The 24,679-nt window shown below is 35.5% G+C and overlaps 1 long non-coding RNA gene and 1 pseudogene across 2 annotated transcripts in view; one reads left to right on the forward strand and one right to left on the reverse strand.

Moving 5' to 3' along the window:
- LOC309661430 (microspherule protein 1 pseudogene) lies at positions 1–24,194 on the reverse strand (annotated as a pseudogene). The gene has a single exon. The product of its transcript is annotated as a microspherule protein 1 pseudogene (transcript).
- Positions 1–24,679, forward strand: part of LOC309661431 — a 73,129-nt gene that overhangs the window by 17,432 nt on the left and 31,018 nt on the right. The window lies entirely within an intron of this gene.

Genomic DNA, 24,679 nt, shown 5'->3' on the forward strand with positions numbered 1-24,679 from the left:
ATGGAAATGTAAAAAACATAAAAGAAGACAAAAATTTAAAAAATAAATCACTGCAGAGGAGCAAAGACAGAAGGCATAATATATTCTGCACGGCTATCTACTGTTCTTTCTGGAGAAGACAAGTACTTTTCTTCACACAAGCTAAATATTTTGTAACAATACCTTTAGATCAGGAATCCACTGATGTCTTCTCAGGCAGAAATTTCTATATAAAGCAGAGGTAATTAGGGCCTCAGGTTATGGTTGAGCATCTAATGGCCCAATTAGTCCTTCAGGGAAGCTAGTTTTATCGTTCTATTGTTTCCTCTGTAGTGTTTCCAATTTGAATGTAGGTTCCCTATTTAGAAAACTTGCTTTGTACTTTGACTGACTCCACTTGAAAATTAAGGACCTTTTAACATTTGAATCATATATATATATATATATATATATATATATATATATATATATATATACACACATATAGGGTTCTCTCTCTCCTTCCCTCTCTCTCCCTCTCCTCATACACTCAGGATAGCTCAAACAAGGTCAGTATAAATGTAGATGAGCCCTGACAAAGACCCTCTCCTTGACTCAACTTTAGTCAGGCTCTTCTGATGCTCTGCTCCACTAGGCCCCACACTTGCCAGGCTGTACAGGTCTGAGACAGCCCAGTTTTAGCCAGAATCCTGCTAAGTCAGTGTAGAGTGAATCTCCCACCCTTGCTATCTGATCACTCTCCATATTTAATCAAGTCTCGCCCTCCACCATCCACCCAGGTGATACCTGATCCCTCTGGCCTGCCTTCAGCAAGAATCTTGTTCCGTAGATCTAGAAGAGTCCCCTCTACCTCTGATGTCTCCTTTTAGTAATTTTCCATCCTCTGACCGCCACCCAACCCTGTACCTTGGCTATAAATCCCCACTGCCCTTTGTCATATGCAGAATTGAGCCCAGTTCTATACTGAGGTCTCTTTTCCCCTATTGCAATAGTTTCTGAATAAAATCTCATTTTACCTCTTTAACTCTTGTCCAGCTCTGACTTTCTTTAACATCTCTTTCAGTTGTACCATAATCTAAAGTGAGGCTCATGCACATACCACATAAATGTTCATATATGTCTTTGTATTACCAATAAAATAATTTAAAATATAATTTAACATTTTCCAACTTTCACTTAATAATCATTGTACTATTCAATAACTTTTTATTCTGGCATATTATAAATTTGCTTCCAAAGTATATATCCCTCACCTTGCTCTTTTTGTTTGCAACGACTCATATCCCTTTAACTGATAATATTATATGATTGATTTGACCTTAGATATTTCTAGATTTGGTAAGATTTGAAAATAAAAAAATTCTTGCTGGTATTTCATAAAAATCATAGTCATTAAGGACCACCCTTTCTTATCAGATTAAGAGAAAACTTTTATAATATGTGTATTTCCTCTCAATAAATGAAGTAATATAGAGTCATTTTAGAATACTTAAGTAGTCATGATAATTATAGGGGTGTTATTCTTAATATATTTTATATATTTTCATCATTCTTTACATTCCACAGTTCAAAATGCCCTATAATACGTTCATATTTGTTTGAAATAGAATACAGAGAAATGCATGGGGATTTTTTACCTTCTTCTTGAGTGTGCTTTATTATCAAGTGCTATCCAGACATCTGACATGATAACAAAAAGTGTAAATAATCTGCAATACTTAACCTTATGGTCAAACCTTTCCTTCTCCGATGGAATTTGATAGAAATTAAAAGAAGAAGTAATAAATTATAATGAATCTATTGTCTTGGTAAGTTACTTTATAACAAATACATTGTTATAGAATATGAAGAATTCACATATTCATTGGGCTATCTTACTTGTTTTATATTCTAGAAAAATACCCATTTTGATCTTTGATCTTCTATTCCTGATGATTCTTTGTATGTTTCTTGCAGCAGTACCTTTCCAGGAGTCAAAGGCATTTTATCCTATTTAGACCAATACTGCTGCCCTTTTTAAGATCTGGTTCATTTCATCCAAATGAACTAGAGTTAAAAAGGTATTGCCAATTTAGTAATCTGCCACTCTGCCCACTCCCTGCCAGTTTTCGCCAGGTCAGCCTTTGATTGGATGAGAAATTTATGCATTTTTACACAAGTCTAATCAGAATGCATGCAGAAAAACTCCACTGCACAATGGAGATGACTGCAAAAGCCCCAGAGTTTATGTAAATAAGGGGGTGTTTGAGGCAGCTGATCTAGGATTCAAAAAGCTTGATTTGAGAGCACCCAAGAATAGCTATAGCAAAGCATCCCTAGTTTGCATTTTAGCAGATGAGTTCTCCTTGCCGACTTCTGCATCAAAGTAAGTTAGTTCAGCTCTTTAAAGAAATACAAAAGCATTACAGAAAGTGCTTTTTTTTTTTAAGGTACAATCAAGGACCGCCGGCTAATTAAATTCATTCACATTTTTAAAGACTTATTACATACAGAAAATGAATGTAAGTTCTTTTTTTTCCCCAGGAATCAATTCAAACATCATTAAAGTCACTAAAAAATCCACCTCTTATCTACTCCTGCCATTGACATATACTAGCCATTCAATTGTATTAGATGTTTATCTATGCAATCTCACTTTTATTTATTTTGCAATATTTCTATATAAAATATTAAGTAAGTAAAAATAGTGGTTTTCTCAGTTCTTATTTTGCATCAATCAGAACCAAGTAAATATGCTCATATTCTAAAGGGAGTTTTTGGAAGTTGTCCAAAAACCTCCATATTATTCTAAACTATTTAGTACTTTGGAAATGCTCAATATTAATTTTGCTATAGCATAAAAGAGTTGTCAGTGCTCTCCAAAACCTCTTTTTACCCCCTGAAGTATTGGTCGTATGTGAGGATATGTATTTCACCATAATTGAAGCTGTGTAAAAAGATCACCATTTAGAGGTGGCATTTTCCTTTTGCTTCCATGCCAATAATGGTAAATAGCCTGGGGTAAATTGAAAAATGCCACCCATACCCCAACGATAAGTCTATGTCCTAATCCCTGGAACTTGTAAATGTGGCCTTATTTGGAAAAAAGGTCTTTGCCACTATGATTAAGGATCTAGAGATGAGGAGAACACTCTAGCTTATCAGGGTGGTCCCTAAATGCCACCACAAGTGTCCTTATAAGAGAGAACCAGAAGGAGATTAGACACAAACACAAAGCAGAAGGTGATGTGGAGGCAGAGGTACTGATTGGGGTGATGACGCCAAAAGCCAAAGGATGCCAGCAGCCACCAGAATCTAGAAGGGACAAGGATTGGGTTCTCTCCCAGAGCCTCCAGAGACAGCATGGACTTTGACGTCTTGGTTTTGGAATCCTGGCCTCTAAACTACGAGAGAATAAATTTGTTTGTTTTAAGCCACCCAGGTTTTAGTCATTTGATACAACAGCCCTGGAAAACGCAAGTCTCATCCCCTGGCTGTTTTCTTCTGGCAAAGGCCTGGACATTTTCCTTCTCTTTTACATTCTTCTGAGTGTCAAGTGTCCAGCTAGGTAAGGTTCAGGTATGTTGACAAATTAAAATTCTTTCAATCTTTTCTTTATTTTCCCTACCTTGAAGAAGTCTGAGACTAAAATCTGAGACACAAGTTTTTCTGTTGGAATAGGGAGTGAAGTAGCCAAAATTAAGTGCTTGGTCTGAAGTTATTCAGACATGACAATTTTAGGAAAATAGGGATTCCCTATGACAGACTTAGTTGTGATATTTATCTGACTTAGAGTCTGGGGCAAATGCATCATCTAATAGTATGTGCACCATGGTATTTACTATCTTTATTCTGTATATATTTCCTATATTTTCTTATAAGTTGGGATGATTAGTTCCATGCAGTATTTAGGTATTGTTATATCTTCTGGCCAATTATTAAATAAGAATATTTCATCATAAATACATGAAATTTGTTCCTATTTCAAAGTAAAATTTTGAAATTGCATATTTATAAAAGGTATTATTATGATTCCTGTTGGTATTATTACTAAAGATGGCAAAGCAAGCTTTTTTCAAAATTCTGCTAGTAATCTAGCTGCCAGTTTAAGTTGGGAAAAACAAAAGAACAAACAAACTAGACAAACGAAAAGCCCTGTTCAAAAGATACTCTCAGGGATGTGATAAAGCATTATTTTATGTGCCACTGAAATTGTGTATTATAAAGGAAAAGCAAACTCTTAAAGACCCGTGCCCAGAGCCAAAAGAGGAAGGCACACACACATACACAGAGAGAGAAAGAGAGAGAGAAATATCTCACACCTACGGCGAGTCAGTATGTTGATACATCTGAGGGCCCTGAAGTAGTTAGTACTTGATTCAAGGCAGAAGTGGAGTTTCTCCACTCTTCATCTTCAAGTAAAGACAGATGGCCTTTCATAATGGACCTTGCTCTGACAATGGGAATAAATGACTGTGATATCTGAACACTTTCAAGGAGACCCAGAGATTCAATATGCAAAGTCTTTCATTTTATCATTGAAAGTGCAGCCTTGGATTATTACTGACAGCAACAATGCAGTTAAAGTAAAGGTCATGCAGACTATTGACAATAATAAATTTTAAGATATGTTATCTTTTTGCTGAGGCCTCCTCCGAGTCATTTATCAAAAAAATAAATAAAATAAAAGATAAAGAAAAGGAAAAAAAGAAAAAGAAATAAGTACTACTTTGTCCTGGTATAGTTTAAAACATATGCATTTTCCAGATTATTTCTGAATAAATACCAAAAAAAACTGTAGTTTTTAAAATGTGTTAAAAACTATTCTCTATATTCCTAAAGAAGGTTATCAAATTTTATAAAAACTGGTAGTATAATGTAAAGGAACTTAGTAAATCTCTATATTTTGATAACTGTTGACTGTATATAGTAGGAATTTTATTTTTTATTATATATGCTAGAGGTTAATAGGTCCTCCATTTTTTGACTGTTTATTTTAATTATTTATTAAATATTTCTTCTCTCAAGAACAACAAAATATAGTTTTCAAATTCAGTGCTAAACTGTTGTTGAAGTATTCATAGTTAAACGGTATGGAGACTTAGAAAATGATTTATTTATTTTCTAGTAAATCAAAACTTGTCTTCTTAACATAGCAATATATTTCTATCAACAAAATTATCTATTTCTAAAATTATACTTCAAGATAAACTTTAAGAATTTATTTTTATGGCTACAATTTTCTCCCTCATTTGCATTGCCCTTTGCTTTTCACTTTTAATTTATCAGTTCCTTCCTTTCTCCATTCTTACAATGTATATATTTTATGATTTACTGCAATATAGAAAAAATTAGTTTGGCTTAAGGTTTATCTATTTATTTGAAAGAATATCTTAGAGATATTTTAAAGAATATCTTGGAGAAAGTAAACTTTCTGATTATATAAGCTTTTCTATTTGCTTTAGTTCCCCCAATGCACAATTATTGGCACTTCCACAGGGAAAATTGTCAGAACTATTGTTTATACATAGGATCTGAATTGTGGCCATGAAAATCATGTAACAGGACAAGCATCTGGGGAGCTCCAGCGATCTCATTATTTAATTTATATTCCTTTGGCACAATCACAATTGAAGAATATAAAGGAAAACTTTCCAAGAAGAGGTTCACTTCTAGCAGGGACACAGATTAATAATAATAATCTCTGCTTCCAAATTGGCAAAGCCCTTCAAGAGTAGTAGTAGATTCAAATGCATCTTCACTGTGTAGATTCCAAGTACACAGAGCAACTGTGTAATGTATTCTGGAAGTACAGGATGTACATTTTAACAATCTGTTGCCACTTAGGTTTAGACAGTGACAGAAAACACTTTAATATCTCATTGTAATTTAAGAAACATATATTAATTATCTACAGGGTTGCTGGCACAGTGTCATTTACTTTGGGGAAGGAAAAGTCTGCACTGTAATAATTGTAAAAATATTTACATACCTAGATTTCCTTAGCTTTACAGATACTGTGAATATAAGCATATTACTTGATTTATTTATAAAAACATGGCAATAGAAATTTAGAAATGTTTTATATTAATAATTATGGATACTATTAACAAGCAGAAAGTTTGCACTAATGTAAAATTTTTCTGTTGAAAGTTGTATAACAGATTATGGTTCCTGGTATGGAATGGATGTTCCATATTACTAATTGATTGTATATAATTTAGCGACTCCATTCAAAAAGATCATAAATATAGAAAAAAGTGATATTAAAAAATAAATAATTATTTTAATAATAATAATAAACTTGTGTTCAGCACTTCTTACATATAAGAGCACTGTCAGTTCTTTATATGTATTAAATTATTGAACTATCTTCAAAATGTATGCACCGAGTGATTATTATTTTCTATTTTAAATAAGAATAAATGACCGCAAAAGACCCCAAATTGCCAAAGCAATCTTGAGAAAAAGAACAAAGCTGGAGGTGTCATGCTCCCAGACTTCATACTATACTACAAAGCTACAGTAATTGAAATAGCATGGTACCAGTACAAAAACAGACACATAGGTCAATGGATACATTGATAGAGAGCCCAGAAATAAACCCACACAGTCTTGGACATTAATCTATTACAAAGCAGTTAAGAGTATACAATGGAGAAAAGATAGTCTCTTCAATAAGTCATGCTGAGAACACTGGGTGGCTACATGTAAAAGAATGAGATTAGAACGTTTCCTCACACCATGTACAAAAATAATCTCAAAATGGATTAAAGACCTAAATGTAAGACCTGAAACCATACAACTCCTTGAATAGAACATAGGCAGACACTCTCTGAGATAAAACGTAACAATAGTTTTATGGATCTGCCTCCTAAGGCAAAAGAAATAAAAGCAAAAATAAACAAATGGGACCTAATTAAACTTAAAAGTTTTGCACACAGGAAATATGTAAACAGCACATACAACTCAATATCAAAACAGCAAACAACCCAACTGCAAACTGGGCAGAAGATCTGAACAGACATTTTTTTCAAAGAAGATATACAAATGGTCAACAGGTACAAGAAAAAATGCTCAACATTGCTAATCATCAAAGAAATGCAAATCAAAACCACAATGAGGTATCACCTCACATCTGTCAGAATGGCTATCATCAAAAAGTCTAAAAATAATAAATATTGGTGAGGATGTAGAAAAAGGGAACACTTGTATACTATTGGTGTAATGGTAAACTGGTGCAGTCACTGTGGAAAACAGTATGTAGATTCCTCAAAAAACTAAAAATTGACTTACCATATGATCCACCAATACCACTGCTGGGTATATATCCAAAAACAACAACAAAAAAAGAAAAACACTAATTTGAAAAGATACATGCACCCCAATGTTCATAGCAGCATAATTTACAATAGCCAAGATATGGAAGCAAGCCAAGTGCCCATCAACAATGAATAGATAAAGAAGATGTGAGATAGATATAGATATATAGATATATATATATATAATTAAATATTACTCAGCCTTAGAAAAGAATGAAATTCTGCCATTTGCAACAACGTGGATGGACCTAGAGAGTATTATGCTTAGTGAAATATATCAGACAAAGGAAGACAAATACTCTATATTATCACTTATATGTGGAATCTAGAAAATAAAACAAACGAGTATATATAACAAAACAGAAACAGACTCAGATACAGAGAACAAACTAGTGGTTACCAGTGGAAGAGGGATGGGGGGAGGGGCAAGATAGGGGTATGGGATTAAGAGATACAAACTACTATGCGTAAAATAGACAAGCAACAAGGTTATATTGTACAACACAGGAAATATAGCCATTATTTTGTAATAACTTTAAATGAAGTATAATCTATACAAATCTTGAATCACTATGTTGTACACCTGAAACTAATATAATATTATAAATCAACTATACTTCATTTAAAAAATAAAAACTAAAATCAACACATTGACTTGTATAAATCAATCAATCAATCAATGGAGGCACAAAGATAAACTTGGCCAAGTTTACAGAGATATGAGGGGCAGAGCCAGGATTCATAGCCTGGCAACTTGAAATATTTTGGAGCTTAGATACTTAACTTTTCAGTTCTATGTTGCTTCATCAATTAAGGCATGGTCTTTTAGTTGATAAATTGCCATTTCAAAATGACTGATGAGAAGGTTGGTGACACTGTTGAATGCATACAGAATGGCATCAAAGCCAAGGCACTGCTTGCAGCCAGATTTTAAGGTGTGTTTTGCCTCTCTACTTACTCTCTGTGTTCTATTGGTTAAGTCAGCTCCTGCGAGCATCAGTTTCCTCATTAATATAATGAGGGGGCTGATAACTCCTCATAGCCTCATTATGAGGACTGAAGTGCAGGAAATGCCTGGCTACTAACCTATTGGTAAACACAGTTGCTATTTTGTTAAAATTTAAAGTTGCAGATTAATGTTGAAATAATTTGTTTATTGCAACTATATGGACATATTTTCTAAAATACAACTCTTGGAGCTGCAAACCTTAGAATTTTAGCATGAGAATTCATATTTTATTTTACTCTAAAGCTTCCTTGCATTGTTATACTTTTCATTTCAAGAAGTTTCGTCCCTATTTAGGGCTGAAGCTTTCTTTATGTACATGACACAAGCAAGGATCACACTTTTTTAGCTATAAAGTCTAGATATATCAAGTTCTATTGAATCAGTGGAAACCACTCTTTCCTGACCACAATACTTCATAAACAATTAACTAGGAGGAATAATAACACACACACACGCGTGCACACACACACACACACACACACTCAAGTCTATTTCATCTTACAGTAGTCTGACACATCAAAATGTTCTAATTCCAGATTTCTAATTTTAAACAAGAAATGTGTCAATGAAGTTATTCATTTTACATGCCCATGTCAAGGGGTCAGGGAAATTCTATTTGATTTATTCAATTATCACTTATTGAATACTGAGATATGACTCCCTTGGTTCTTCTCTGTAGAGTGTTCATCATTATTTTAATACATGTGGTAAGGTGGGTTATTAGCAACGATAAAGATAATAATAATGATGATATACTATTTATTTAGTATTTGCTATTTGTAAAGGATGTCAATTAATTCTAACAAAAATCTTGTGAGTTAAGTACCATTATTACGTTTTTACAGATGGGGAAATTGAGAGTTAAAGTGGTTTAATGTTTAATGTCCTATCCAAAACTAGTATCCATATGTCCACTGTCATCAATATCTGTTAGTTAATTTGACAGATACTAGCTAACCAGCATGTTTAGTTTTTCTTTTGTCATACTATTGTTATTTTCTATTTTCCCGCAGTAAGAGAAAATAATGGTTTGGGGGCTACAGAAAAACTATAAGCTATTCAGCATCACCATTCCCATCTTATACTATATTTACTAAAAATTTGGGTGCTTTTGCCCCATATCCCTCCATATCATAAGCTAATTCACACATGTGATTTAAACTGACGCTGTATATTATCCCTAGAAGTTGGGGGTTCCCTTCCAATTGTATGGCTGTGTTGTGTAGCTACAATTTCACATATTTTTAATCCAATAACTACATACTTAATCAGAGTTTTAAGTGTGAGGAAATAATTTTCAAGTTTCTTGGAAACGCAGAAGGCAATTATGTCGCTTTATGCACTGCTGCATTTCTGAAGATGAAACAAACTTTTGTTCATTAATTCTTCTAGCACCTGAAACTTTTGTTCAGTAATTCTCCTAGCACCGTTTCCCCAAACAAGTCAATGGTTTAATCACTTTTTAACAAGTCCTGGAAGATTCATTTTCAGATGTTACTAATCCTGGGAATAAAATGTATTCTAAATTATTGATTGAAAGATGTGAAGCAAGGCATGTTATCACCTAATTCCAAAGAAACTGACCAGAAAAGGAATGGCTCTGGGAAGTAGGTCTAGCATTCATTTCCTGGTTGCACAACCTGTACTGAGAACACATGATGCTTCAAGGTTCCTAAGTTTATAGTTCAGTCCAAAAGGTGGAATTATTTTGCATCATAACATGCCCATTCTTGAGATGTTAATGTTTCATGCCTTCACCAACAGGAATAAATCTCGTTTATTAGCATTCAGTTGTTGGTTGATGGGTTGATTAGTTTGCTTTCCTGTGTTATTTGCTGTTTGTGGTGGTGTTGTCATGGGTAATTTCCATATTCATGACTGTCTCTCATCTTGTGAATAATCTTTTCAATATTTGGAGAAATTCCTATGTATTCAATCTGACATGCTCTTCACACAGAAAAGTCAGAGATAAGTACCCGTTCTCCTTTACAGTAAAATCATGCCTATGTGACTTAATTTCCCAATCAGAACACCTGCATACGAATTTAGTTCAGAAGTGACCCATGTGATGAAACAGGCTTTTATAGGACATTCACTTTTGCTGGCAAGGTGAGGGGCAGAATATCAACCCTCAGTGGTAGCAGAGTTATCTGTAGTGACCACAAATTCTCAGTGTTAGCAAACCTGGTTCCAGCAAAGGGACCACATCAATGCTAGCAGCAATAGCAGGTGCAGTAAAGCATTGATTCCTCCAAACTTCCAAGCAGTTATGAAAATTGCTTAATATCATTTAATAAATCAATTTACTGATTAAACTATCCAGATTTGATTTGTGGATTTTACTTTTTTTCTAAAAACCCTAGGTGGTTTTGTTTGTATGTATGCTTGCTTTTAAGAATAAGAGAAGTTGAGTAGAATAGTTTCTGAGTTGTATGTTTGGGACTGATAATATACATGGAAAGAAAACTCCCAGGATATAAAATTTGGGGAACATGATTGTCTTCCCTTAAAATTTTGTAAGCATTGATTACTTTCCTTCTAGCATTTTTATTGTCTCCAGTTGATGAAGACAACAAAAATGTGACCAGGAAGTGTGTTATCATTTAGACTCTCTCATTAATTTTGCTGTTGAATGCAGTGTGACTTTCAACTTAAATGCTTATATATTATTTTTAAACCAGTAAATTCACAGCTTTTTTTTGGCCGTGCCATGCAGCATGCAGGATTTAGTGGGATCTTAGTTCCCTGACCAGGGATTGAACCTGCGCCCCCTGCATTGAAAGCACGGAGTCTTAACCACCAGTGAACTCCCCACAGCTATGTTTTATATGATAATTTTCCAAAAATTTGTCAGGTTTCTCTGTCAAAAACACTTTTATATTCTTATATTGGATCTCGATTCTCTGTCCTCAATTATAACTGCTCTTTCCAATTTTTTCATCCTCTCATATCTTTTCTCTTCATTCTGGAAAAGAATGCTAAGTTGGTTATCGACATCACTGATGTTTTTCCACATCATAATATCTTATTTTAAATATATCCAATATGAATTTTATTATGATAATCAAAACAGGATATAATTTAAAATCTTTATATTTGTTGATACACCTTATGACAGATATAAGTTCTAGCTTCTACTGAAATATTTATATTAATTCATATAATAAGATCTTTTAGCAGAAAGCATATAACATTATATGTAAATATGGCATACAAATGCTATAGTATGTCTCATTTATGACAAACATAATAAAGAGAAAAAATCCAGAATATTGGTTTTAGTGCTAAGATAAATGCACTAAATAATTTTGCTAGGAGTTCTATGATGATCCTGAAGATCTGACTTCTCTGGACAAAAAAAGAAAAAAAAAAAATCAGGGTCGAACAAGAGGCCCTGACCTATATTCATTCTGAAGATTCATCAGAAGCATCATAATCACTGTTTTTGCCTCAGAGAAATGGGATTTAATCATATAACTTCAGAAATATATCTGCACGGAGTAGCTTATAATTAGGGTCAAGGTTTGAGGAAGAAGTTTCTTGTATCATGTTTTAATATTTTGATAGTCTTTAGGAATAGCCTTCTATTTTAAAGTCTGTATGGCATTACTACCTAACTAAATCAGTTGAGTACAGCTAGGAAAGACATTAGAAATTCCAGTAAATGTTGACAGGTATAAGTTTACTTCATGATCTAAGGCTTAGCAGGAGATAATTACCTATCTATGCATTTTTGCTATCTGCAATCTTCTCCCCTCAATCTCCATTTTAGCTTTGTTTTTGGCTTTTTAATCAGGTGTTCTATGCTTCCTGTACCCATTTAATATATGACATTACTTTTCATGTCCTATCAAGGATGCTAAACTGTCTAAAATACTATATTTTTAGAGTAGGTCACTTCAGTGAGGCTCTCTCCTCTGAATTCTTGGAATTCGTTCATTCTCTTTCACTATTTCATTTAATAAATATTTGTCAAGCACCTATTAGGTGTCAGACACTCTTATAAGTGCAGAGAAGAGAACAGAGAACAAAACAGAAAAGGATTCTGCACTCATTGAGCATATAATCTAGTCAGCAAAATCACTATTAACAGAAATAAATAAGTAAGTCATAGTTCAGAGGTCACAGGTAATATAAAGAAAAATATTGCAGGATAATAGGAAATTGAGTGACTCAATGTGTGTGCGTGTGTGTAGGGGAGGGGCATCTCAGATAGATGTTGTTATTATTAATATCGTTATTCATGTTTTCCTATCATTAAAAAGGGAGGTGGATATCCAAATCCTGTCAACTTAGGCAAGTAATTGCATAAAGTTACAGATTGTAGTATACATAATTCCCAGCCCAATTTCCAACATATATCTGCCATTTATTTGATGAGTGTTTTCATCTGTTGATGTGGGTCTTCTCTCATTCACATTAAATGTGTCTAACAGTCTTAACAGATGGAGAGCAAATACAGAAAAGAGTCCTATTAGGGTTTACCATGTTTTCCTTTCCCCTCCTCAATTAGTACTCTAGTCACAAGAATCAGTCTCAGCTTTCAAGTCATTTTCAATAATTCTTTTCCCTCCCTTGTTCCATTTTTTTGAAATTATAATATCTGAAGAGATAAAGAATGAGACATAGTATTAGGGGTCAGGGCAGGGGGCATGGGAAACTGAAACATTGCCTAAAATTTAGCATGCAGTCAGTAGAAGGATGGCTATTCAGTTTTCTGCTTTGTTGAGATTTTGTTTCTGATCCAGGAATTAGAGAAAGAGGGAAGGAATAAAGGTCTTTCTATCTACTTTCTGGCAGGCAGGCACACTAGCAGCATCGTACTATATCATGTATTTAATCCACTCCCCTTAGCTTTGTAGTTAATGGAAATTCCTCTCGTGTTCTAACAATAAGTTGACAGTGAGTCCCAGTTCACAGTGTTGTGCAATTTCATCTTTTTAAGTCTCTTCCTAACTACTTTAGTGAAAAGGTAGAGGAGGCTGCTTCAGGCCTACTAGCCAGATGACATTTTAAACTGGAAATGAAAGTAGAGGTTTTTGAGTTTCCAATATATATGTGAATTCTCTATACGAAGAGATTTGTTCCACAGCAAAACAGATATGCTATCCTTTGACCACATAGAAGAAGCTGAAGAATGAAAGCTAAATAAATAGAACATGTATCTGCTAAATCTCCATTGTCATCTCCATTACTTTCTCTTTCTTTAACCTGTGTATCATTTATATAATTTATAACCTATTTCTAATGCACCCTTCAAGTCAATTATAATGTTAAAGACATAAAAAAGTTACTGAATAAAAGAAAAGTTACTTGATATCTTTAATATGGTGGTATTTTCCCAGGAAATTATTATGTGGAAGAATTGGATCTTTTTTTAAATTAAAATGTAAAAATCATACACAAACCATTTGTGCTGTTTCCTATGCTAACAAAGGCGTTTTCTTGAAATTTTTTAAATTCAGTTAAGATATTAGTGGACATTAATGGAGAATCAACTGTTTTTTTCTGCACTGTTCCAGGCACTACACACAAGATTAAATAAAACAGGTAACTACTGCCTGCAAGGAGCTTACATTTTCCATTTTGTCTGTTAAATTTTCATTCAATTTGTTAAATTTTCATTCATTCTTCAAGTTTTGTGTCCCAGCCCATTTTTCACGACCTGTCTACTAGTTCTTAATAGTAAGCTCTTTGAAGATGAAAACCAAATTTATAGCTTTTAAAGCTCCCGATTTAATTCCTCAATGTGTGCTTATTGAATAGAATCAAATTTAACTATACTGATATGCCTTCAACAGAAAATGGCATTTTGAGTGTCCTTGTATTTGTCGCTTAGGAGGAGTTTCTCTTTCTATGATATTTGTTTGAAACAAATAATTGTAATTATTAAATAGGAAATATCTGTCTCGAGTTATTCATTATTAGAGATTAGATTTTTCATAAATGTTAAAACATTACAAAACTTTGTCGAGTAATACTAGGAAGTCAGCTCATGAATTCTAATGAATCTGAGAAATATTTGAATAATTCATAAGTACATTCAAAATACATACACACACACACACAGACACGCATCTTCAGATTAGCAGATGATAACATCAATGTCCAAAACAAAAGTTAAGTTTATGGAACTTACAAATTTATGGAACTCAGTACCATATTAATATAAAAAGTGAGAGAGGTGCTAATAGAAAAAATCAACAGCATTACATGACTTTTGGAACTTTATTTCACATTTCTTAAATTAAATCACAAAAGAAGCCAGTATTCATAATTGGGTGTATATTTTCATAATGCATCAATTTCAGTGTGTGAGAATTGAGTGTTTTCTTCTTAGCAACTGAATTTTTTTCTAAAATGAAGAAGTTTGTTTTTTGCTCTGTTAATAAACTGAGGCCCAGATGTGTGGTCAAACTCCACAATGTAAAAAGTTCTTAGGCTGAATTATTAAATTCAGGTTTGTTTCCTCTTATTTTATCACTTCATTTTCTTTATCTGGACTAATAGTGCTGACTGTTGTATTTTATGCATTTTCAAGCTCTTTTCTATCCATTTTGGAAGAAAGCAATGTGTCAGTCATTAACTAGACAGGGAAAAAAGGTAAAATATAAACTTCAGGTAATTGTGTTTTTTAGTGAACTGATATTTTACAAAACACATTATTTGACAAAGGTAGGATTAATAAACATAAGAAATATGTATTCCAAAAAAGTAGTCAGAGTTAAATGTGGGAACAGTTATATCATTAAGTCATACCATGCCATATAACTAAAAAGATCAAAATAGTTTATCAGTTTCAGGCTCTTATTAGGGAGAAACATGAAGTAATACTCTTAAATATAAATCTATAATTTAACAGATTTCACAAGTAAAACTTAACAAATATCCCCATGCAAATTTAATTTTGCTAGAGTAATATCTGACGTAATATCAATAAGATCATACTTAATAAAAGTTTCCTCTAGTAGCAGACTTTGCTTGGATATAAATCCTATAATTTAAGGATAATATTATTATAATTTAATAATACAAGAAAAAAATAAAGAGTTGTCCCAAAAGTAGTCCTGGGAACTGGACATTATCACGTTTGTTTAGTGGAGTATGGACGTCAAGAATTGCCCCAATGTGACACTATATGGACAGTATAAAGAAAGGTACTTCCTGTTATATACATATGCATGAGAAGGTATTCAGGAAGAGGCATGTGCTAGAACTGGGTAGCTGAGGACCTCCCAGCTGAGGTTCTCCAATGCATTTGAGAAAGGTAAGGTGTTGTTGATCTTCTAAGGCATAAAATAAAATTAACAAAGAGGCAAACAATGGAAACTAATTCCATCACATTATTTCTCTTCTTGCAGGACATGGGGGCGAGAGGGTTTAACTGTGATACCAGTTAAACAGTGAGACTAGAACATATAACATTGTTGCCAGTAGCACCAGTGAAATGGTCAATTAGCAAAGACCAAAGCACATGTGGTGTATTAGCCAGAGTTCTCCAGAGAAACAGAACCTAAGGGATGTATGTATACATATACGGAGAAATTTATTTTAAGGAATTGGCTCATGTGACTATGGAGGCTGGCAAGTCCAAAACCTACAGGGTGTGCTGGCTAGAAACCTAGGGAGAGTCAGTGTTGCAGTTCAGTTCTGAAAGCTGTCTGCTGGTAGAACTCCTTCTTGCTCTGGGAAGATCAGTCTTGTGTTCTATTCAGGCCTTCAACTGATTGAATGAGGCCCATCCACATTATGGAGGGCATTCTGCCTTATTCAAAGTCCAGTGATGTAAATGTTAATCTCATCCAAAACACCCTTATAGAAACATCCAGAGTAACATTTGACTGCATGTCTGGGCACCTTGCCCCAGCCAAGTTGACATATACAATTAAACATCATACTGGGCCAGTCCTAGACAGGATGAACCACTGACTTCAAGAAATTTTAAGCCCTATTTCTTACATTTCTTCTTTCAGCAGGACAATAAATGGTTTGAAGTGAGAGACCAAAAAAGGAATCCACAAGAGCTCAAGTTCTAGTGACTCAGCCAATGACCGCATAGTCCAAAGTTAATGAGTCTGACTGGTGAGTAGGTACATTTGTCATTGTTGTTTTTACTATTATACATCTAGGCTGATGTATTTACCATACATTAAAAAGTCAGAACTTACAAAAATTATTGTAGGGCAATTGGCTGTCACCCTAGAAAGTAAAATATAATTCTATGCTATTACAACAACATACATAAATTTGTTTCAGGCATATTAAAAATTTAAACTGAACATAAATTCTTTAAATTTACATTAGAAATGTAGAGAAGAATCTTTATAATCTTAGGTAAGGATTCCTTAAGCAAAATACAAAAGTACTAACCATAAAGGGAAACTGTATAAATTTGACTACCATGCAATGATTATTTCTATCCGTCAAAAGAAACTCTAAACAAAATAAAAAATACAACCCACAGACTTAGAGATAATTATAGAAACATTGCAGACTCAAAGATCTGTAATCAGATTATAAAAATAATTCTCAAATAATAGAAGAACAAAAAACTCCAATAAAAAAGAAAGGCTTGAAAAGACCATTCACAGAAGTGGAAATATGAATATGAAATAAAGGTGAAAAGGTGTCAAACTCAGTATTAATCAGGAAGAAAAACTAATTTGAAACAATAATATTATTCCATTTCATATCCACCAGATTCAAGTTGGTATGTACCATAATTTAAGAAGGATAATAAATATGGGAACTCTCACTTACTGCTGTTGGGACTGCCCATCATTATGTCCACTTTGGGAAGAAATTTAGCACCAACTAGTATAGTTGGAGATGTACATACAAAAGTTGATATTTCCACTTAAAACTATATATCTTTCACTAAAACTCTTGTACATGTACACAAGAAAATGTATACAGAAATTTTTACTGTATCATTATTTGTAATAGAAAAACATATTGGAAATAAGTTTATCAGCAAGAGAATATATAAATAGCTATGTGCATATGTATGAATAACACATTTGTATGTGTGTTTTCCTTTCTACCCATGTACATAAAGTTAAACTAACCATATCATTTCATGGCATTATGATCATCAGGCAGTATATGATTAATTTTGTTTTATTTGATTGTATATTAATTTTTCCCTTTTTTCTGATCTTTTTATTATTTATTATTTGTGACTCAAAATGGCCCCTAATGATTCCTACCAACTGTTGTGTAGCCCCCTGCCACATCTACCAGGGTAGGGCTGTGTGACCTAGAGAATATTGCAGAAGTAATGTTATGTTAACTTCTGATGTTGTCTTACAAGACCTTGGGGTTTACATCTTGCTCCCTTTCTTTCTGAATTCACTTGCACTGGGGACAGCCAGATGCCATGTCTTGAGGACATTCAAGCAAGCCCAGTGAGGATGCACATGTGGTAAGAAATTCAGGTCACCAGCCAACAGCCATATGCTATGCAAGCCATTCTGGAATTTGGCCCTCTAGTCCCAGTTAAGCCTTTAGATGCCTATAGGGCTGACCCACCTTTTGACTGCAACAAGAGAAATCCTGAACCAGAATCACCCTACTAAGCCATTCCTGGATTCCTGACCCTCAGAAACTGTGAAGTAAAAATCATTATTGCTTTAAGTCTTTAAGCTTTGGAGTTATTTGCTAAGAAGCAATATATCACTAATACTTTCCTTTTCACCTTAGTCACCCATGCTAATGTGTTTGACATTGATTTTTTGTGAGTATATATCCTTGAAAGATACATAATTTTGCTTTTTGTGCATGTATTTTTAATTTATAAAAATGCCGTTGTGCTATAGATGCCATTCTGTTTCCTTTTTCCACAACATGTTTTTAAGACCTACCAATTTTGCTTATAATTAGTGTTATTTTTCTCTAAATGCAGAAAAGCATCCTATAGTATGCATTCTTCATAATTCATCTTCCTGCATATCCCCTTAGAGACCTGTGACTAGTTTTCTCAAAGGGATATACCTTGAAAGGGATTGTTGGGTCATAGAGTATACTCTTTCCATTTTCTTTTTGAAGACTTGCTTCATTGCCTCCCATCTCTTCCCTATCCCATAAATATATATATATATTTTTAATTTACTGTTTTATTGGGTCATATATTCATATAGGGCAACATTTAAAAGTTTAAGTCTGCATTGTGGCTACTTCCTTCAGCCTTGCATTTCTTTTCCCCAGAAGGAAGATAATACCATTAGTTCCTTTTGAGTCCTCTTAAAATGATGTTTGTATCCACAAGCAAGTACAGATTCTTTACATTTTTACCCAGATAGTAGCACATTAAACACATTGTTCCATACTGCACTATTTTTTTTTTTACTCTGTAATTTATCTTGAAGAAATTTCTACTTTAGAACATAACCTATTCTTTGATACAGGTACATAGTGTATCATTGTTGGATTTTCTCTTAATTATTTAACAATGTCTTTATAGATGGATTAGATTAATTCTCATTTTTTGAACTTTCAAATAATCCTGAAAAGAATAATCTTAAACAGAAAAAATCATTTTATATATGTGCAAGGTTATCAATAAAATATATGTTTAGAAATATATTTCTGGGTCAAAGGGTAAGTGTATTTATAATTAAAAGAGATTAATATTTAAATAGCTCCCTATAAAAGTTGTATCAATTTACAAATATATATCAAAGGATCAATGTTTGAGTTTACTAATTCCTCATTACCTTCCCTTGCCAAAGTGTGAATTCAAACTTTTGTTTGCTTAATGTGTGTGTTTATGTAATGCACGCAAATATTGAAACGTATATATTTGAAAGGTTTATATGCACATATTCAAAATTTAGGAAGTACAGAAGGTAAATGGGGAAAAGTAGATTTAGCTCACATCACTTACTCATTCACACAGTAATTTCTCCTGTGGCAGCCATACTTGTCAGCTACATACACATAAAAGTTTGGGTACATAGATTAATTCCTCTTATTTGGACATATTTGTACTTCTTTCATGTTGCAGGAACTGGAATGAGAAAGCTCTTGCCAAGGTGCTATTTTAAAAAGAGGCACCAGATTTCTGCGTAACCATTTATATTAGGAATATATGCCTTTATTATCTCAACGTTCAGCCTTGGGCAAACACCATGATATATGTGGATCTTAACAAAGTGATATACTTTTTTTTTAAATTGGGGTATAGTTGCTTTACAATGTTGTGTTAGTTTCTGTTGTACAACGAAGTGAATCAGCTATATGTACACATGTGTCCCCTGCCTCTTGGACCTCCTCCCCACCCCCCATCCCATCCATCTAGGTCATCACAGAGCACTGAGCTGAGCTCCCTGCGCCATACAGCAGGTTCCCACTAGCTATCTATTTTACACATGGCAGTGCACATACGTCAATTCCAATCTCCCAATTCATCCCACCCCCTTCCCCGGGCCCAGCGTGTCCACATGTTCCCTACATCTGCGTCTCTATTCCTGCCCTGCAAATAGGTTCATCTGTACCATTTTTCTAGAGTAATGAGTTCTACACTATGGCTGGTCATAATGTTTTTTGTTTTTTTTTTTTTTTAATTAAATTATTTATTTATTTATTTATGGCTGTGTTGGGTCTTCGTTTCTGTGCCAGGGCTTTCTCTAGTTGTGGCAAGCGGGGGCCACTCTTCATCGCGGTGCGCGGGCCTCTCATTATCGCGGCCTCTCTTGTTGTGGAGCACAGGCTCCAGACGCGCAGGCTCAGTAGTTGTGGTTCACGGGCTCAGTTGCTCCGCGGCATGTGGGATCTTCCCAGACCAGGGCTCGAACCCGCGTCCCCTGCATTGGCAGGCAGATTCCCAACCACTGCGCCACCAGGGAAGCCCTGGTCATAATGTTTGAGCCTACTCAGATCCAGCCAGTGTGCTGTACAGCAGTCATTCTGGGATCGTCCCCCTCCAGAGCATCTATCATCTCTGTTCAACCAATGAAAGGCGAGAAGAGACATGCACACAGGATGTCTTAAGTGTCTTATCCCAGAATTTCTGAACATAACCTTTGTTTGCTTTCTACTATAGAAAATGTACTTACGTGGTCACACCTAATTTCTAATTTCAAAACTAAACACAATTTAGTTTTGAATATGTTTCTTTATTATGTGCCCACATGTGAGCCATATTTTCGTCTTTTATTGTTTTATTGTTGTTGTTGTTAAGCTGTTTACTATGAAAAGTGAGAACAGATTGAAGAGCAGAAGTTGTCTTTGTCACGTTTTAGAGTTTTAGCTTTCACATTTATATCTATAATCCACACAGAATGTACATCTAGCTGTGGTGTGAGAAGATATCTTTTATTTTCCTTATAAGGAATGAATTTTCTCAGTTTAATGCTGCTGTTCTTGACCTACATATTTCCATATTTATGTGGAACAATTCCTTCAGTTTTCTAATACGTTCCTTTGTTTTCTTTATCCCTGTGCTAATATTATACTATATATCTTTTTACATATTTTGTAAAGCAATTTTCTCAATATAATTCTTCTTTTAATTATTGTTAATTTAAGAACTTACGTCAAAGGTTTATAAAAGATTTTTGAATTTTACACACCCACAAATACAGACACAAACACCTATTAAAATTTTTATTAGAAGCCCTTTAAGTAGAACAAATTATAAAGTGTTAATAATCATGATATAGATGTATCCTTTTCATAAATATGATATCCCATCCATTTATACATGGTCATTTTCATATATTTTAATAAAACATTTAAATTTTCCCCAGAACTTTTATATATGCTCTATTAGTAGTTTGACACTTTATCATTTTTTGATAATTGTATGCAGTGTCTTTGTTTTTATTATGTATTCTAATAAGTATTTGCTACTGTACAGGAAAAATTACAATACACTCTACTATCTATGACTGCCATCATATTAAGTAATATGTTCAGGATCTTAAATACTAATTTTAGAATATTTTAATGTTACCTTTGAGTGAGAGGAGAATGATGCTAGGGAAGTTTGCAAAAGAATTTCCAACCATATGTAAAATGTCTTATTTCTTTATAAATTTAAACAATTTTACCAAATTACTATATTCATTAAATTATCATCTGTATGTTACTATTTGTTTAATATATCTTCAATAATGTGTTCTTAAAAGTGGAAGAGTAATATTTTGTTTTACATGAGGGTTTAAAAGTGTATCATTCATAATAATAGTTTAAAATGAAGTAAATTATTATATCCCTTTCTGAAGTTTTGTATATGTTTTCTATTATATAGGTTCTTTGTTGAAGGGTATAAATAAGGCTACTTATGCATTTGCAGTGTCACAAATGTGATAACTATAGTTGAATGAAATTTAACCTTAGAGGTAAACATACCTGGTTCTAGTTTTTTTTTTTTTTTTTTTTTTGGAAATCAGTGCTTTGTATTTACAAAAGAAAAATAATAAAGGAAAAGTCTGAAGCTAATCAGCTGGAGACACCGGGCAAAGGTGGGAATCTGGGGGGAAGGGTAGGGTCCTCTGCAGGGAGAGAAGGGGAGGGGCTCTGGCACCAAGGAAGCCTGAGGGTCCCAGCCTCTAGGGGCTTCCCCAGGGCCAGCCCCGTCCCCCCGCAGAGGCTCAGATCAAGGGGCCAGGAGCTGAGTCTCCCACAGCCCCCTCTGGTTTTTCCAGGAGCCTGAGTTCCCAGCTCCAGGGGTCTGGGATGGCAGGGGAAACTGAGGCCAGAGAGAGTCCATGGGTCCTGCCACCACTTCTCACTGTGGCGTGATCTTGGCAGCCTCGGCCGGAATAAGGGCAGTGAGGTCCCGGTTGATGAGGAAGACGAATCGCAGGCTGGCAATCTCCAGCACGGAGTTGTTGCTAAGGCGCCATTTGGAGCCACACAGCGCAGGCCGTCCATCGATGTAGATGGGCCGCCGGCCCTCACTGGCAATGAAGTCACCATTGTTTTTCAGCTTGATGACACCTTGCTTCCGGGAGACCTTCCAGGCCGGACCCTCCAGAGACAGGTCCACGTCAATCTGGCTCTCCTCGGTTGCTCTGCCTAGGATGATCTTTCTCAAGCGCCGCAGGCACCGCCCCATGCGGCCCCGCAGCGCTGCCAGGGTCTGGCTGTCAAAGTCCGGAGAGCTCGTGCCTGTGATGCTATCTACTACACCTGCCGCTTACGCAGTTCCTGTTCCAGCTGCCGAATCTCTCGTTTCTGGAGCTGGTCAGCCACTGTCAACTTCATCTCACATGTCCTTGAGCTTACTGCCGTCAATCAAGTCCCCTGCATCGGAGAAGTTCAGCACTTGGTCCCCCTTGGGCAGCGGCTGTCTGGTCCTCCAACAGGTGATACTGCTTCATGAGCTGCCAGTGGGCTTGCAGAGCCTTGGCAATACGGGCCAGGTAGAAGGCATCGGGGCGTCTGTGCAGCAGGTCCTGGAGGTCTCTGAGGTGGGCTGGCTGGTCGATCCCACTTGGCTCAGCAGCTGCTCTTCAGCCTGGCTAAACAGGGCCTTGCTCTGGATGGCGGCAATGGCCTCTGGGTGCAGCTGTCTCATGGCCTGGCAGGCCAGCTTGGAGATGACAGGATCGTAGAACAGGGCGTACCAGCGCTCCTGGACTTCCCGCAGGGTGAAGCGGCAGCTGAACTTCACGCCCAGGTGGACAGATGCCAGGTCATTGGTCTGCAACACGGCATCAATGAGCAGGAGGTCGTCCGAAGGCTTCCAGCGGCCCAGATCCTTGGTCACCTTGAGTGGCTGTTTGCTCTTCTTCACACGCGCGGTGAGTCCAGGGGCTGGGGCTGCGCTGGGTGGCACAGGGATGATGGGGGCCCTGGACACCTTCTTCTTCTCGCTGGAGGAGGGAGGGTTCACTCCCGGAACAGCACCCTGGTTCCACCCCACTGGCCCCCTTCGCTCGGGTAGAGGACTTAGCCACGCTGCTCTCCACCAGCTCATCGTCAAACTTCTTTCTCTTGATGAACCTGGAGGAGCTTCTCCGTTTAGGGGTGGTGCCCAAAGCCTGTGAGGAGGCCCGCTTCTGCCCTGTCAGCGGCGACTCATCCTCTGAGCGGATGGCGGTGCCTGATGCCATCGGGGATGAATCCAGCAGCCCCTGAGAATCTTTGCCCATCCTCTTACAGCCCCAAAGCCACTGGTTCCAAACCACAGGGCTAGAGGGAAGGGTCCCACAGGCGCATCCAAGGATTCTGACCAGGTGAGCTTAGAGGCTGAGAGGAGATTCATTCCTAGGCTGCCAGGTCCAACAATTTCTCCACGGCGATGACAGCAGCAGCCGCAGGGCCGAAGCTGGCTTCCTTGGGATTCATCTCCTTCCCTGGTTCTAGTCTTGACTGTACTGTTGTTTCCATGTAACCATGCCCAAATTCTTTAACTCTACATGGCTTGACTTAGTAAATTAGAAATAACAACATGTTTGCTTCATTTCAATGAATTTATCTAACAGTAATATGGTACAACATATATAATTTCTGTGTCTATAATAATAAACTGTACGAAGTAAAATTAATGTAATATTGGTACTTTGCAGAGCTCAGTTCAGTAAACATTTATTGAGTGCATGCTATGTCCCAGGTACAGAATTTGGGATAACAGCAACAACAAAATCATAAAAGAAGGAAGTAGATGTTTTGGCTTAAGGTGCTTACATTCAAATCCTTTTAAAAGTTTTGGGGTGAGTGTTCCATTAAGAACACCTATTCATGGTTTCTAGGGCCTTAATCTTACAATCCTTCTCAATGTTGACAAATGATTTTGTGAGTCTGTTAGCATGAAAAGTTCTTACTAAAATTAAACACAACAGATTTGTATATTACTATTTTAGCAAAAGATGTTGGTATTCCTAAAAATTGAAACAAGACATTCAGTAAACTTACCTATTATGTGAAATAAATTTTATCTGATGGTGGGAAAAATCTAAAATACTATAGTAATCACTTAACTCATGACTTATATCATTCTTCCCCCTCCTTGGTTGAGTGTCCTTTCTCTGCACACAAGGTCAACATAACAGCGGTCAGCTAGAGAGTTGAATAGTAAAGATCAGACTATCTTTGCATAGTTTCTAAATTTAGCTTTCTAATCATTATAACTTCTCATAAGTTATAGCTCTGAATCTTTGGTTTTGATTGACAAGATATTTTATTTTTATATAGTAATACAGTAAAATATATAACATTATATATTATATATATAATTTAGTAATAACTTTAATGCCTCTATATGAGAGCTAAACTGTGCCTCAAATTTCAGAAATTATGACTAACTGAAAACCAAACACAAGCACATATGTCCCATAAGAATCTCAATATGTACGTCCGAAGTCTAAACTCATTTTAGTTTTCCTTAAAAAATATTTCATGTCTAGTGTTCCTTATCATCAGCCTCCAGTCACTTTAGTTA

This window comes from Balaenoptera physalus (assembly GCF_965194825.1).
Source record: "Balaenoptera physalus genome assembly, chromosome: 5".
Taxonomy (NCBI): domain Eukaryota; kingdom Metazoa; phylum Chordata; class Mammalia; order Artiodactyla; family Balaenopteridae; genus Balaenoptera; species Balaenoptera physalus.